At 44.6% G+C, this 14,193-nt stretch overlaps 1 protein-coding gene across 4 annotated transcripts in view; it reads left to right on the forward strand.

Annotated features, from left to right (window-relative positions):
- The window catches only part of zeb2a (zinc finger E-box binding homeobox 2a), a 44,061-nt gene that overhangs the window by 12,304 nt on the left and 17,564 nt on the right, over window positions 1-14,193 (forward strand). The window lies entirely within an intron of this gene.

Genomic DNA, 14,193 nt, shown 5'->3' on the forward strand with positions numbered 1-14,193 from the left:
GCCCAGCTTTGATACGGCTGCTCCAATAAGCCGTTCAGCCCGCCAGCACCTGCCAGCGGGGCGTGATGCATTCAGGGCCTAACAGGATTATCTGCTCTGGAACGGATCCGTGGCGCTGCAGCGCCGTGCAGGTGACAGACTCCAGATGAACCGGGCCGCCAACAGAACCTCACTCACTGGAGGTCACTGATGCGTGTGTGTCCGCGTTCTGATCGATGCGACGGACGGGGCGTGTTGACGTCTGGATCAGTTCACGTCACCACGGCGACGGTGATGATAATGATGTGACGGGAAGACAGGCGTAACCGGGTTGATCGATACCTCTGTGAGTCCGACACGGTTGAAGCTCGCAGGCAGCTCACGTGAAGCAGGAAACAGTTTCCCCCCGCTTCCAGTCTTTGTGCTAAGCTAGGCTAACAGTTTCCCCCCGCTTCCAGTCTTTGTGCTAAGCTAGGCTAACCCCACAGTGGGGAGGTGTAGCTGCTAAAGGTTGTACTCCCCCCCTCCCCCCTCCTAATGAGCCTGGGAACACCCCCCCCCCCCCCTGCAGGGCAGAACTAGGTGACCCAGTGGATGCAGCCTGCCCTGGGGCGGCAGTGGTGGTGGAGGGGCTGGAGAGGGGGAGGGGGGGGTGTCCCCCTCACGTCTTTTGTCCAGTCGTCTGGCCCCTGAATGTGAGGACGGTGATTTATGCTCCATGAAACCAGCAGGCGTGTTTATTTCACCGCGGTGAGGTTGGCGGGACGAAGACGGCTTCCTGTCCCAGTCTGTCCGTCTGCCACGTCACAATCCTCTCTAGGCCCAAAATCTGGGTTAAATGCAAATTGATCGCAGCGATAGCAGACAATAATTACCATCCGACTTCTGTGAACGTGCAGCAGACCAGAAGAGAATTCAATAAGACGAGTCTGAAGCCTCATTCAAGTCAATCGACCGCAGCCAGCAACACAAACAAAGGACACCGTGTCCACGGGGACGGACGCCGTCTTCACGTCCCCACTCAGACTTCTGTTGTCCAATCAGGTCTGAACACGATGGACGCTGTCCTCAGACAGAACCGTCCACAGATGGCTTGTCCCTGAGCTGGAGACTGAGACAAATTAAAGATCAAAAACTTTACACAGTCTGAATGAAAACAGGAATCCACTAATTAAATGTGATTTTTGGAATTATTTACATAGTTCGGAGGCTTGTCAGTGTCTTCCCCGAAATACAGATTCGTGTAGAAACTGAAGCGCTGCTTTATTCTCAGCTGCCTGTTTTCATGAATGTTTTCCAGCTGAAGTCTGTGAGGACGAACAGGCGAATAAACGTCCACAGAAACTAACAGAAAATACACTGAAATGACATCTGATTTCACTGTTTCCTGTTAAAATGACAAAAATATGAATGAGGTTTGGTTTGTAAGAAAAGAGCAAATTCATGAAACGATATGATGATATTTCGTATCTGTTGATATTTCGTGGATATTTCGAGTCTGCGGATATTTAGTGGATATTTCGTATCTAGATATTTTATGTCTCTGGATATTTTGTGTCTCGGGGTATTTAGTGTCTACATATTTCGTGTCTCGACATATTTTGTGTCTGCATATTTCATGTCTACATATTTCGTGTCTGTAGATATTTTGTGTCGGGATATTTTGTGGATATTTCGTGTCTCTAGATATTTTATGTCTCTGGATATTTCGTGGATATTTCATGTCTCTACATATTTCGTGTCTGGATATTTTGTGTCTCGGGATATTTCGTGGATATTTCGTGTCTGGATATTTTGTGTCTCGGGATATTTCGTGGATATTTCGTGTCTGGATATTTTGTGTCTCGGGATATTTTGTGGATTTTTCGTGTCTACATATTTCGTGTCTGTGGATATTTTGTGGATATTTTGTGTCTCTACATATTTCGTGTCTCTAGATATTTTGTGTCTCAAGATATTAAGTGGATATTTTGTGTCTCTACATATTTCGTGTCTCTAGATATTTTGTGTCTCAGGATATTTCGTGTCTGTGGATATTTTGTGGATATTTTGTGTCTCTACATATTTCGTGTCTCTAGATATTTTGTGTCTCAGGATATTTCATGGATATTTCGTGTCTGTGGATATTTTGTGGATATTTTGTGTCTCTACATATTTCGTGTCTCTAGATATTTTGTGTCTCAGGATATTTCGTGGATATTTCGTGTCTGGATATTTTGTGGATATTTCGTGTCTCTACATATTTCGTGTCTCTAGATGTTTTGTGTCTCAGGATATTTCGTGTCTGTGGATATTTTGTGGATATTTTGTGTCTCTACATATTTCGTGTCTCTAGATATTTCGTGTCTGTGGATATTTCGTGTCTGTGTCAGTGGTAAAACGCTCCGTGAATCTTTTCATTTTATTTTCTGATGAAAATCTTTGCACTAATTCTTCTTCTCTTCTTCTTCTTCTTGCGTTTTTCCGGTGCGGCTCTTCGGCCTCGACATGTGAAAAGCAGGTAAGCAGAAAAAAACTTCCTCTTTGTGTGTCGACACCAAGCTGCAATCTGCTGACTCGGTGTTTCACCGGGTTCTGTTGAGCCCGTCACCACAGTCGCTTCTTCTTCCACTTCTGAGAACACACACACACACACACACACACACACACAGACACACACACACACACACACAGACACACACACTTTCTTTTACTTCCCTCTTCTGCCCGTCTCCTCACACGTTCAGAGGATTCCTGTTTTCGCGACTGTTTGGCCCGAAGACTTTCAGGAAGTTGGACCAACAGTTTTGTTCTTGGAGTTTTTCTCGATGTGTTGTAACACCGTCTCTGTTGAAATGTTGTGGCCATCATCGATCTCAAACACCATCCGATTGGTCAAAGCAGCGGCGCTCACTCGCGTTTTAGACGCAAAAGAGCGAAAGGAACTGAAGTGGCTTTAAAATCGAAACACGAGGGGGGAGTTCGAATGTTTCATCCTTTTAACTTGTGAAATATTTCAAACAGAAGATGAAAAATAAATGTCAGAGAGGTTAAATCGTTTCAGACAAAAGCTGTTGGACCTCCGCCGGGTCGAGCTGCTCAGAAATGAAATCATGAATCACGTGACTGGACGGTGTCTGAGGCAGGAAAAGTGCTCTGAACTCTTCTTCTTCTTCTTCAGCTCCATCACGCCTCACTTCCTGTTTTCTTCGTGTATGAGCTCTGAGTTGAATCTGATTGGCTGCAGATTCAACGCTGATCAGAACAGAAGAAATTCTGCCGAGTCTGTCGCTGATTTTTCGGCCAATCAGGAGGCGGTGGGGGCGTGTCCTCAGGTGGAGCAGATAAGTGGTTTATTACACTGATGACAAACTCATTCTACGAACATCGTCTGAACAAAGCGCCGCTGGACGCTGTCATTAGTCGACGGGCCCGAGGATACGATGCTTTTATAACTAGTTAGCGTTTGAGGCGTTCAGGGAACATCTGTAAACTCTCCCGTCTCAACCGCATTAAAAATGAAACGTTTCTGTTGTCATGTACTTTTGAAGATATCGGTACGTGAATTGACACTCGGCTTCCTAATGTTTGGACCTTGTCATGTCGGACTGCTGTTCCTATTAAAGTGGTCCCTGAGTGTGTGTGTGTGTGTGTGTGTGTGTGTGTGTGTGTGTGTGTCGGGTGTGAAGTGCAGTCTAAAGCCGGAGCGATGGCGGCATGAGTCAGGAATGAAGGAGACGGAGACGAGTTTCTATTTCAGTTAGACACACACACACACACACACACACACACACACACACACACACACACTCCTGGGTGCTGCTCTAACTTGGAGTTACTCGATGAAAAACGTCGGAGTTTGAAGTTACGATAAGAATCCGTACAAAAGGAGGCGGAGTTAAATCCGTGTGTCTTTTGAACAGTTTGACCAATGAGATGAAGTCAAACCTTCTTTTTCTTCGTGAAGCCCGAAAAGCTGAACAAGTGAAGTTTGAAGGTTTTATGTTCACGTGAAAAAATTTTAAAACAGGAAATTTTTTAAAGTTCAACAAGAACCTGAAGCGAAAGACGGTTTCTGAAAACGACGGTTTCTGAAAACAACAGTTTCTGAAAACGACGGTTTCTTAAACGTGACGGTTTCCATGGCGACTCCATCCGCGCAGTGAGGACGAAGCTGGTTTCAGTTTGGGATCAGCTTGATGCGTCAGTGATGAAGCTGGTTTCCAGACTTCAGGTTGTTGTTCATGAGTCGGCAGGTTTTCGTGCTCTGAACGCAGCCTGGGCTGCTGCTCTTCTGTTTTGCAGCAGTGCATTCTGGGACTTCGTATTGTTTGAGTCCTGCTGCCAACTGAGTGCAAACAAAAGGACCAGCGTTTATGACCGAAGCCTGCTGAGCTGCCCCCCCTCCCCCCTGACACACAGACACAGAGTCAAAAGACAGAAGTGTCTTTTTTTAGTTCTGATTCAGGTAATAAGGTCCTTGTGTAATATTCTTGTAAGATTTTTCAGGAAGTTCAAGTGGTCCTCTTACTCCTCCTCCTCCTTTAAACTGTAACGTTTCTGTCGGGCCGTGAACATTTCTCATTCCAGAAAAACTCGTCGTCCATTTGCAGCTCGACCGCATGCCGTCTTTAACACGACTGTCAGAATAAAAGACCTCTGCGGCTCCAGCAGCACTTAGTGGTTTATAATAGGCTGCAGGTTCATCTTCATCACCATCATCATCATCATCATCATCAGGTTCAGTTCCCTTCAACAGAAACATTGAAATATTCCTTCAGTCAATGATCTGAAACAAAAGGGTTAAAATATTTCAGCAGGTTTTAGATGAAAGAATGAAGCTGAATAAAAACCATCAAACGCTTCAACGACCATTTAAATCAATTTCAGGGCATCATGTCGTCTCGAGTGTCTGCAGCTTTCCCTCCGTTGACCTCGTGTTGAGAAACGTTGGCCTCGCATGACCAGTATGACATCACACGTGACATCACAGAGGTCACGTGGTGCAGGTCAGCGCTGTGTTCACGTTTCCATCAGGTTTCCACACGCAGCTAAAAAACCTCAGGAGCAGAGTCGTCTGAATTATTAAAATACTGCGAGTTTTACCGATTATTTATTATTAGTTTTGCCGATTTAAAAACACCAAACAACTGCAGTCATGTCTGATCCAACCACAGTTTACTTTGACTTTACTGGTAGTTCACTGCTAGTTTACTGGTAGTTTTATTGTTAGTTTACTGGTAGTTCACTGCTAGTTTACTGGTAGTTTTATAGTTAAATTACTGGTAATTTACTGGTAGTTTTATTGTTAGTTTACTGGTAGTTTTATTGTTAAATTACTGGTAATTTACTGGTAGTTTTATTGTTAGTTTACTGGTAGTTTACTGGTTTATTTGGAGTTAAACTGAGCGTCACTTCTTGCTGATTCAGGTTCTAGTGACTGGTGCTTTTCTGGGACGCTCCCCGCCAACGGCAGGAAGTGAAGACACCTGTGGGCTCAGAGGTCCCATGGTGACCGCAACACGTTAACACAGGACTCATTGTACACCCCACGACCCCCCTCCCCCTCCCACGCCCTCACGCCTCCTCCTAGCTCTTACTGTCAGCTCAGGACGGCAGCAGCATCACAATCAGACCACATTACAGCCGTCCTTCAAAATAAAGTTCAGATGTCCTGGACTGAGACATCTGACATCACACCATGAACAGAGTTTGACTGACAGCTGGCTGGTTTGTGACACCATCAGCAAATCACAACCAGCGGCTGCTGACTTCCCTGAGAGCTCAGTGTTTATGTTGAGATGAGTCCGACATCACGGAGCGTTTTGTGATGTCACAGTATCGTTTAAGTCCCGAGTTCGTGTTGTACTGCATTACGTTGTTATTTTACTTTTCACTTTTCTCACATTATGTCCTCTTACATAATTGTTGTTTTGTGTTCTGTTACGTCACATCGTAGAGATTCGTCGTGAACAGTAGACGTCACATTTTTGTGACCAGAATCGTAGAAACTAAGTTGTGTTTGAGTTTACCGTCTGTAAGAAGTTTTTGGTTTTGTGGAAGCGGACTCTGACGTTAAGTGGTTCCAGTTTTCAGGTGTCGGTCACCTGTTGTGGTCACCACACTGTGACCTGTGAGCTGCAATCGGATTGGGTGACAGTGAGTCACAGCGGTCCTGCAGCCGCTCGTTCTTTTGACCGTAAACTTAGACCCTGCGGAGCGAATGCCTGTCACTTCCTGTCACCTCACGAGCCGGCATCAACGGCATGAAATGGCTGTGTGTGTGTGTGTGTGCTGGGGTGGGGGTGGAAGGTTAGGGGAGGATCACCCACCCGGGGCCTGAGGCAGGAGGGGGGCAGGAAGGTTGGTTGTTCCCTGGTCACATGGTTGATGAACACATCTGTCAGTCCAAAGGTGTGACCGCGAGCGCTAACCCGCTCTGATGACACCTCACTTCCTGTTTGTCCTTCACCCCTGATTACCCCCACCGCTCTCCCTCCACACACCCACACACCTCCCCTTCTGCATCGACAGGCTGAAACTCACCACATTGTGCTTTTTAGCACAAAAAAAATCTGCTGTCTGATTGGCTCTCAGAGTCACATGATGCACCACCACAGTCGAAAGTTGATTGCCAAGTGTTATTTGGTTGCGAAGTGGTAGCTGGTTGCTAAGTGTTAGCGTCTCCGTGCTGTGCTCCTCTGAGCAGATACTCGTGGTTCTCGTGTACTCGTGGTACTCGTGTACTCGTGTACTCGTGGTACTCGTGTACTTGTGCTCCTCTCCAGGTTGCGGAGGACAAAGGTCTTGTGAGTCAACATCAAACTGACTCCATCAGCAGTTTCACTTCTGCAAACTGTTCCAGGAACAAATCAAAAATACCTCCGAAGACCAGCGAGTGTGAAGTGAAGCAACCTGCCGTAGGCGGTGTTTGGGAGTCAGCGGTCACGGATGTGTCTGGCCGCCTTGTTGAACGGCGTCTGTGTAAAATTGAACTCTATTTAACATTTCTGACAGTTTACAGAATGACTTTTTGTTTCATCGAGTTCAATAAAACATTTGTTGGAAGACATGACTTTCATATTTGGTCTGTTTGATTGAAGAAGTGTTTCTATCACCGACTGTTTAGAAAAGAGTTCGTTGCTTCTGAAAAATTAGAAAGTCCCTGAAGCTGCAATACCACCGAGTGCCACTAGAGGTCGGCTCCAAAAAGCCTCCGGCTCCATAGACTCCCATTCAACTTCTCTCATCAAATACAAAGTCAATAAAATGTCTCCAGCAGTTATCTCGGTGTTGTTAGCTAAAGTCACTCCTTCTTATTAGTTTTCTGGAGGTCCATCTGAAAATAATCCCTCATTCATTAGAAAATAAGCTTCAAAAAGACCTGTTTTTGGGGGCGTGTCTGTTTGATTGACAGGCCTGTGGTGCAGTCAGGTTACAGCTATCGGTGGGCGGGACGTAGTATCGTCAGGTTTCCAATCAGATCGGTCAGATTCACCGCTGGCTCCTCCCCCACCTCGTCCAAATACGGTCACTTCCTGCTCCAAACTCCTCCAAACTAGCAAAGATGGTGACGGACAGAATCTGAACTGAAGAATTCATAATGTTCACAGACCAATGATGACCTCACTGATGGTTCTGGATGGTTTTCATGTTGCTGCACAGTGTCACGTCTCGATGTGTGTTGATAACGTCACGTTGTTCATTTACACGGAAACATTTGGAACATGTTGTGTTGCTTAGGGTCCGGTTCTGGCTGCCGGTCTCGGTTCTGGGGCAGCAGAATATTCTGTGATCTAATTCCAAAGCGCACCTGGTTCTGGCTCTGCAGTGATTCGGTCGTCCAGCTCTCTGACCTTTGACATCTGAACTGAACCCGGTTCTTCAGTTGGAGTGTCCACAGTGACCAGGTTTCCTTGGTCCTGATCCAGCTGAGACCGGTGAAGTGTGACAGAGAAGTCTGGTAGCTGCCGCTCAGACGAGGAAGAGGAGGAAGAGGAGGAGAAAGAGAAAGAGGAGGAGGAGGAGGAGGAGGAAGAAGAGGAAGAGGAAGTTTGATGGATGTTTGGTGAAGAAGTTGAAACACCTGCAGTCATGAATAATTTCAGCAGAAGTTTTCCGAACGCTGCTTCTCGCAGGAAGAAGGTATTCATCGGAGGGATTTAATAACTCTCCTCTTCCTCCTCTTCTCCTTTTGTAAAGATTCATCCTCCACCTGGGAACATGAATAATTCAGACCCCCACCCCCACCCACCCCCCTCAGAGAGGCTGCTGGGCTGTAAACCCTCAAACTGCCTCATCACACTGTGAACGCCTCGATCCATTATTCACAGTTAAAGTCTGACTTCTCTTAAGGCAACCTACATTTTTACAGGAGGGTGGGGGAGGTGGGGGGGGTTCACTAGAGTGTGTGGTGGGGGGATAGCCTTGACGTGCCCCCCCCCTCCCCCAGCAGCCACAGAGGCTGATGATTAATTGAACGCTTACACAGAAAGATGAAGTTTGATGGGCTTCAAAATGCATGTAGAACAAGACGTCAGTTCAAAAGAGAATTTTTATGGAGTTTTCTGTGCAGCTGCTCGACTTCTTCCTACACAACTACTATGTTCACACCTTCATCAGTGTTCACACCTTCATCAGTTTTCACACCTTCACCAGTGTTCACACCTTCACCAGAGTGTTCACACCTTCATCAGTGTTCATACGTTCACCAGAGTGTTCACACCTTCATCAGTTTTCACACCTTCATCAGTGTTCATATGTTCACCAGTGTTCACACCTTCACCAGAGTGTTCACGTCTTCACCAGTGTTCACACCTTCACCAGTGTTCACACCTTCATCAGTGTTCATACGTTCACCAGAGTGTTCACACCTTCATCAGAGTGTTCACGTCTTCACCAGCAGTTCTGCTTCACATCTGACTCTCAGTAAGAAGAGAATAAGTTTGTCGTTCACACCTCTGACCTCCTTCTTCTGTGGTTCAAACACAAACTCACCTCCCACACGCACACACACACGCACAGACGGTTGGCAGGTCTGGTATCGGTGTGTGTCGTCTTATCAGAGCGCAGCAGCAGTGTTCTCTCTTCACCCACCGCTCTGCTGCTGATAGTGTTAACGGTAAACTCTCAGGTCTGCTCCTCCTGCTCCTACTTGTCCTCCTGCTCCGTCTCCTCCTCCCTCCCCTCCTCCTCCTCCTCCTGCTCCATCTCTTGTCTCTTACACCTGTGCAGGTAGAAAAGTGTGTCGGAAATGTTCCAGGTGCAGCTGGTTCACTGATCCGGCCTTAAATGAGCTGAAATGTTAATGGAGTCTGGTGTGACCCTGTGAGGTTATCTGGTGTTCTGAGGAGGTTAACGCTCAATTTTTCCCGCCCTGCAGAGCTCCAGGTGTTAAAACCTGATTAAGAAGTGACGGTGACTCGACTGGTTGGAAGAGGAACTGGGTTTCCTCTGCTGTCACATCAGCACACTGATAAGAGCTGAACGGCTGAAACACCAACGTCTATGATTTCTGTTCCTTCAAAACCTTTCATATGTTTGCTTTGTTCACTTTTTGTTAGTTCAGTGTTTGTCGACTCTGTGTCAACTTTGTGTTGCTGACTCGTTGATACTTTTTTGTTGACTCCTTCTTGTTGACTCCTTCTTGCTGACTCCTTCTTTTACTCATTGTTGACTTCTTTTACTCATTTTTGACTAGTTGTTGTTTACTGTTTGTTGACTATTTTTTGACTGTTGTTGACTGGTTGTAGACTTTTTGACTGGTTGTTGTTGACTGGTTGTTGAGTGGTTGTTGACTGGTTGTTGAATGTTTTTGACTGGTTGTTGTTGACTGTTTTTCGACTGTAGACTGTTGTTGACTGGTTGTTGACTATTTTTGACTGGTTGTTGATTGTTGTTGACTGGTTGTAGACTGTTGTTGACTGGTTGTAGACTGCTGTTGACTGGTTGTTGAACGTTGTTGACTGGTTGTTTTTGACTCATTGTTGACTATTTTTGACTGGTTGTTGTTGACTGTTGTTGACTGGTTATTCTTAACTGTTGTTGAGTGGTTGTTGACTGTTGTTGACTGGTTGTAGACCGTTTTTAACTGGTTATTGACTGTTGTAGACTGTTGTCAACTGGTTGTTGTTGACTGGTTGTAGACTGTTGTTGACTGGTTGTTCTTAACTGTTATTGACTGGTTGTTGAATGTTTTTGACTGTTGTTGACTGGTTGTTCTTAACTGTTGTTGACTGTTTTTGACTGGTTGTTGACTGGTTGTAGACTGCTGTTGACTGGTTGTTGACTGGTCTTAGACTGTTGTTGACTGGTAATTGTTGACTGGTTGTAGACTGTTGTTGACTGTTGTCGGCTGGTTGTTGTGTCACTGCACAGATAGATTAATGTTTTTGTTGACTTGTTGGCTCGTTTTTTGACTCGTTATTGACTCATTGTTGTTGACTGTTGTTGTTTCACTCGGTCAGTGATGGTGGAGCCACCAATTGATGAATGTTGTTGTATTGGCTCGGTTTCCAGTTGTTTGTTGTTGTTTAAACATCCTGAACATTGTTGTGTTGTTTGTTTCCAGTTGTTTGTCATTGTTTAAACGTTCTAAAAGTTGTTGTGTTGTTTTTTCCAGTTGTTTGTTGTTGTTTAAACATCCTGAATGTTGTTGTGTTGTTTGTTTCCAGTTTGGCATTATTTAAACATCCTGAACATTGTTGTGTTGTTTGTTTCCAGTTGTTTATTGTTGTTTAAACATTCTGAACATTGTTGTGTTGTTTTTTTTCCAGTTGTTTGTAGTTGTTTAAACATCCTGAACGTTGTTGTGTTGTTTGTTTCCAGTTGTTTGTTATTGTTTAAACATCCTGAATGTTGTTGTTGTTTGTTTCCAGATATTTGTCGTTGTTTAAACATTAGAAATGTTGTTGTGTTGTTTGTTTCCAGTTGTTTATCATTGTTTAAGCATTCTGAACGTTGTTGTGTTGTTTGTTTCCAGTTGTTTGTTGTTGTTTAAACATCCTGAACCTCTTTCTGAGGTCGCAATTGTTGTTTTTTTATCCCCCCTCCCCCATGCGAGGGTGAATTACAGAGCGACTCCTCTTTTTGTTTTTGAGCCGCTTGGCCTCGTGGGTAAAGGCTGGGATGTGGTGGCTGTAATTACACAGCAGCCTGCCAGCGGGTCGCCGTGGAAACTGTCCCCGTCAGCGCCGTCTTTGAGGGATTTCTGTCCATTCTTAGATCGGGCGTCCGCAGCACATACCTCTGAAATGAGCAGCTTGGTGCGCCACGACTGGAAGTCAGAGATTCACTTCATCACACATGTTCCTCCGTCTTTACTTTGAGTCTTTGTGGTTGGATGTTCAGTGTTTGAAGGTGTGTGTGTGTGTGTGTGTGTGTGTGTGTGTGTGTGTGTGTGTGTGTGTGTGTTTGAAAATCCCTTCAAATCTGCCGTGGAGCAATGAATAACGTTTGAATGGTTTTGAATCAGTGATGTTTAACGGTCTCTCAGTTAAAGTCTGTTTCGTTCAGACTTCCTGTTCATCTGCAGTAAATGGAATCACGTGTTTTCATGCTTTCTGTGTCCGAAAATGGATGACTTTAAAATGACTGAAATCAAACAGCTGAAATCTCTGTAAAATATAATCCATATAAAGTGGTGAGATTTCATTTTAATCAGGTGAATATCCAGGTCGGACTTTTTATTTGGATTTGTTTCGTTCCGTAAATTGCTTCTCGTCTTCTCTCTAACAGCTCTGTCCACTTCCTGTTTGGGAAGGCGGTCATGTGATCAGGGCCAGCGGGTGTCCCGGAGGAGTCTCAGAGGAAGCAGTAGAAACAATAGAGACTCAAATATTTACTGTGGTTCAGCTCATCATCAGCTGCAGGAGGATTTATTATCTGAGACCGACACGCCGTGAAGTTAAACTACATCAATAATCATACAGATTCAGCTGAGTCGTCAATAATCACATCAGATTCAGCACAATCAATCAGAACTGCTTCACTACTGCAGTGATAGAAATCAAAAGAACTCCCCTCGTTTCCTTGATTCCTTCCCTTGATACCTTTGAGGGAAAAAGGATACGAGGCCGGTGGGAAGGGAAAAAAAAAGTTTCTCGTGAACGTTTCACAATAAAAGTCTGTCAGCAGGAAGAGAAACGAGGAAAGAAAGAAAGAGGGGAGGGAACAAGCTGGCTGCAAAGTTAGGAAGGAAAATGAGGAGAGAAGGCAGCGAGGAAGGATCAGCGGATGCTGAACTCGTGAAACGTGATGGAGGTTCAGCCCAAAGCCAAAATCCATCCGAGTGAATCAGGTCAGAAACAAAAAGCTTCACATCGATCGTCTCTGCTGCTGGATGTCACCTCACCCACCAACTGTACGACCTTCTCTACCTTTATACAACTATACCACGTTTTATGCGACTCTTTATGCAACTATACCACGTTTTATACGACTCTTTATGCAACTATACCACATTTTATACAACTCTTTATACAACTATACCACGTTTTATACGACTCTTTATGCAACTATACCGCCTTTATACGACTCTTTATACAACTATACCACGTTTTATATGACTCTTTATACAACTATACCACGTTTTATACGACTCTTTATGCAACTATACCGCCTTTATACGACTCTTTATACAACTATACCACGTTTTATATGACTCTTTATACAACTATACCACGTTTTATACGACTCTTTATGCAACTATACCACGTTTTATACGACTCTTTATGCAACTATACCACGTTTTATATGACTCTTTATACAACTATACCGCCTTTAAATGACTATACAACTATACCACATTTTATATGACTCTTTATACAACTATACTGCCTTTAAATGACTATACAACTATACCAGGTTTTATATGACTCTTTATACAACTATACCGCCTTTATACGACTCTTTATAGAACTACACAATTATACGACTCTTTATACAACTATAAGGCCTTTATACGACTCTTAATACAACTATACCACCTTTATATGACTCTTTATATGACTATACCACTCTTTTTACAACTCTCTATACAGCTATACCGCCTTTATACAACTATTTGTACAATTATACCGCCGTTTTATAACATTTTTTGACTTTTTAACACTATAGGAACTTCTATACCATTATACGACTTTTTATACACATATATAACTTTTTATGTTACTATACAACCTTTACAACTGTACTACTTTTTACATACGACTTTTTAAACGAGTTTTGAACACAATAGGACCTCTTCTACCATTATCTGACTTTCTATACAACTCTACGACTTTTTATATGAAATCTTTGTTTGTATTTTTGTTTGTTATTTATTACTTAATATTGACTGCGCAGTCAGTAGAATACAGTAGAATAAAGTAGAATACAGTAGAGTACCATATAATATAGTAGAATACGATGGAGTATAATAAAAGAAAGTAGAGTACACTAGAATACCATATAATACAGTAGAATAAAGTAGAATACAGTAAAGTAGAGTACAGTGGAATACAGTATAATACAGTGGAATACAGTAGAGTACAGTAAATCTTGAAAGTGTCTCAGGAGGCCTGATTCTGTGTGTGTGTGGGGGGGGGGTAGCTGAACATTTGTTGAGAGCGGTAACATGTGGGGAGGCCTGCACAGATGGTGGCTTCATATCAGAGGAGGTGGGGGGAGGAGGTGTGTATGTGTGTGTGTGTGTGGGGGGGGGGGGGGGGGTTGCTCCTCTCTCCTCTCTGCTGTTGTTTCCAGCGGCCCCTGGAGATAAATAGGACCTTAATTCAATTAGGAGCCAATGGCAGGGTACCCCCCCCCCACACACACACCACCTCCACCACCACCTCCACCTACCGGACAGACTTCCGGGCCTCCTCCAAATGAATTGTAGGAGAGTGTGTATGCAGCTGTCCACACACTTCTGCCCACGTGCGCTCTACCTGCCTCTGTGTCCCTGTGATGAATCACTTGCAGCTGGTAGCCACTAGGCAGCGACCTCGTTTCCACGGCAGCAGCCTTACCTACTCCTCCCCCCCCCCCCCCCTCCCTCCCTCACTCAGGTGATCTGCTCTCAGGCAGACAGAGAGAGAGAAAGAGAGACAGAGAGAGAGAGAGATGAGGCAGACTAGGCAGCTGCTTTCATCTCAGTACCTCGCAGCCAGCGGCAGGATGTGGACGCACCTGGACGAGTACGTGTGGATTATTGTCCAAGAGGACGGATGGACGGACGGACAGGGTTGGGGGTGA

The sequence above is a fragment of the Embiotoca jacksoni genome, unplaced genomic scaffold (genome assembly GCF_022577435.1).
Source record: "Embiotoca jacksoni isolate LCO1_2020_lvr unplaced genomic scaffold, fEmbJac1.0.p SCAF_2, whole genome shotgun sequence".
Classification (NCBI taxonomy): domain Eukaryota; kingdom Metazoa; phylum Chordata; class Actinopteri; family Embiotocidae; genus Embiotoca; species Embiotoca jacksoni.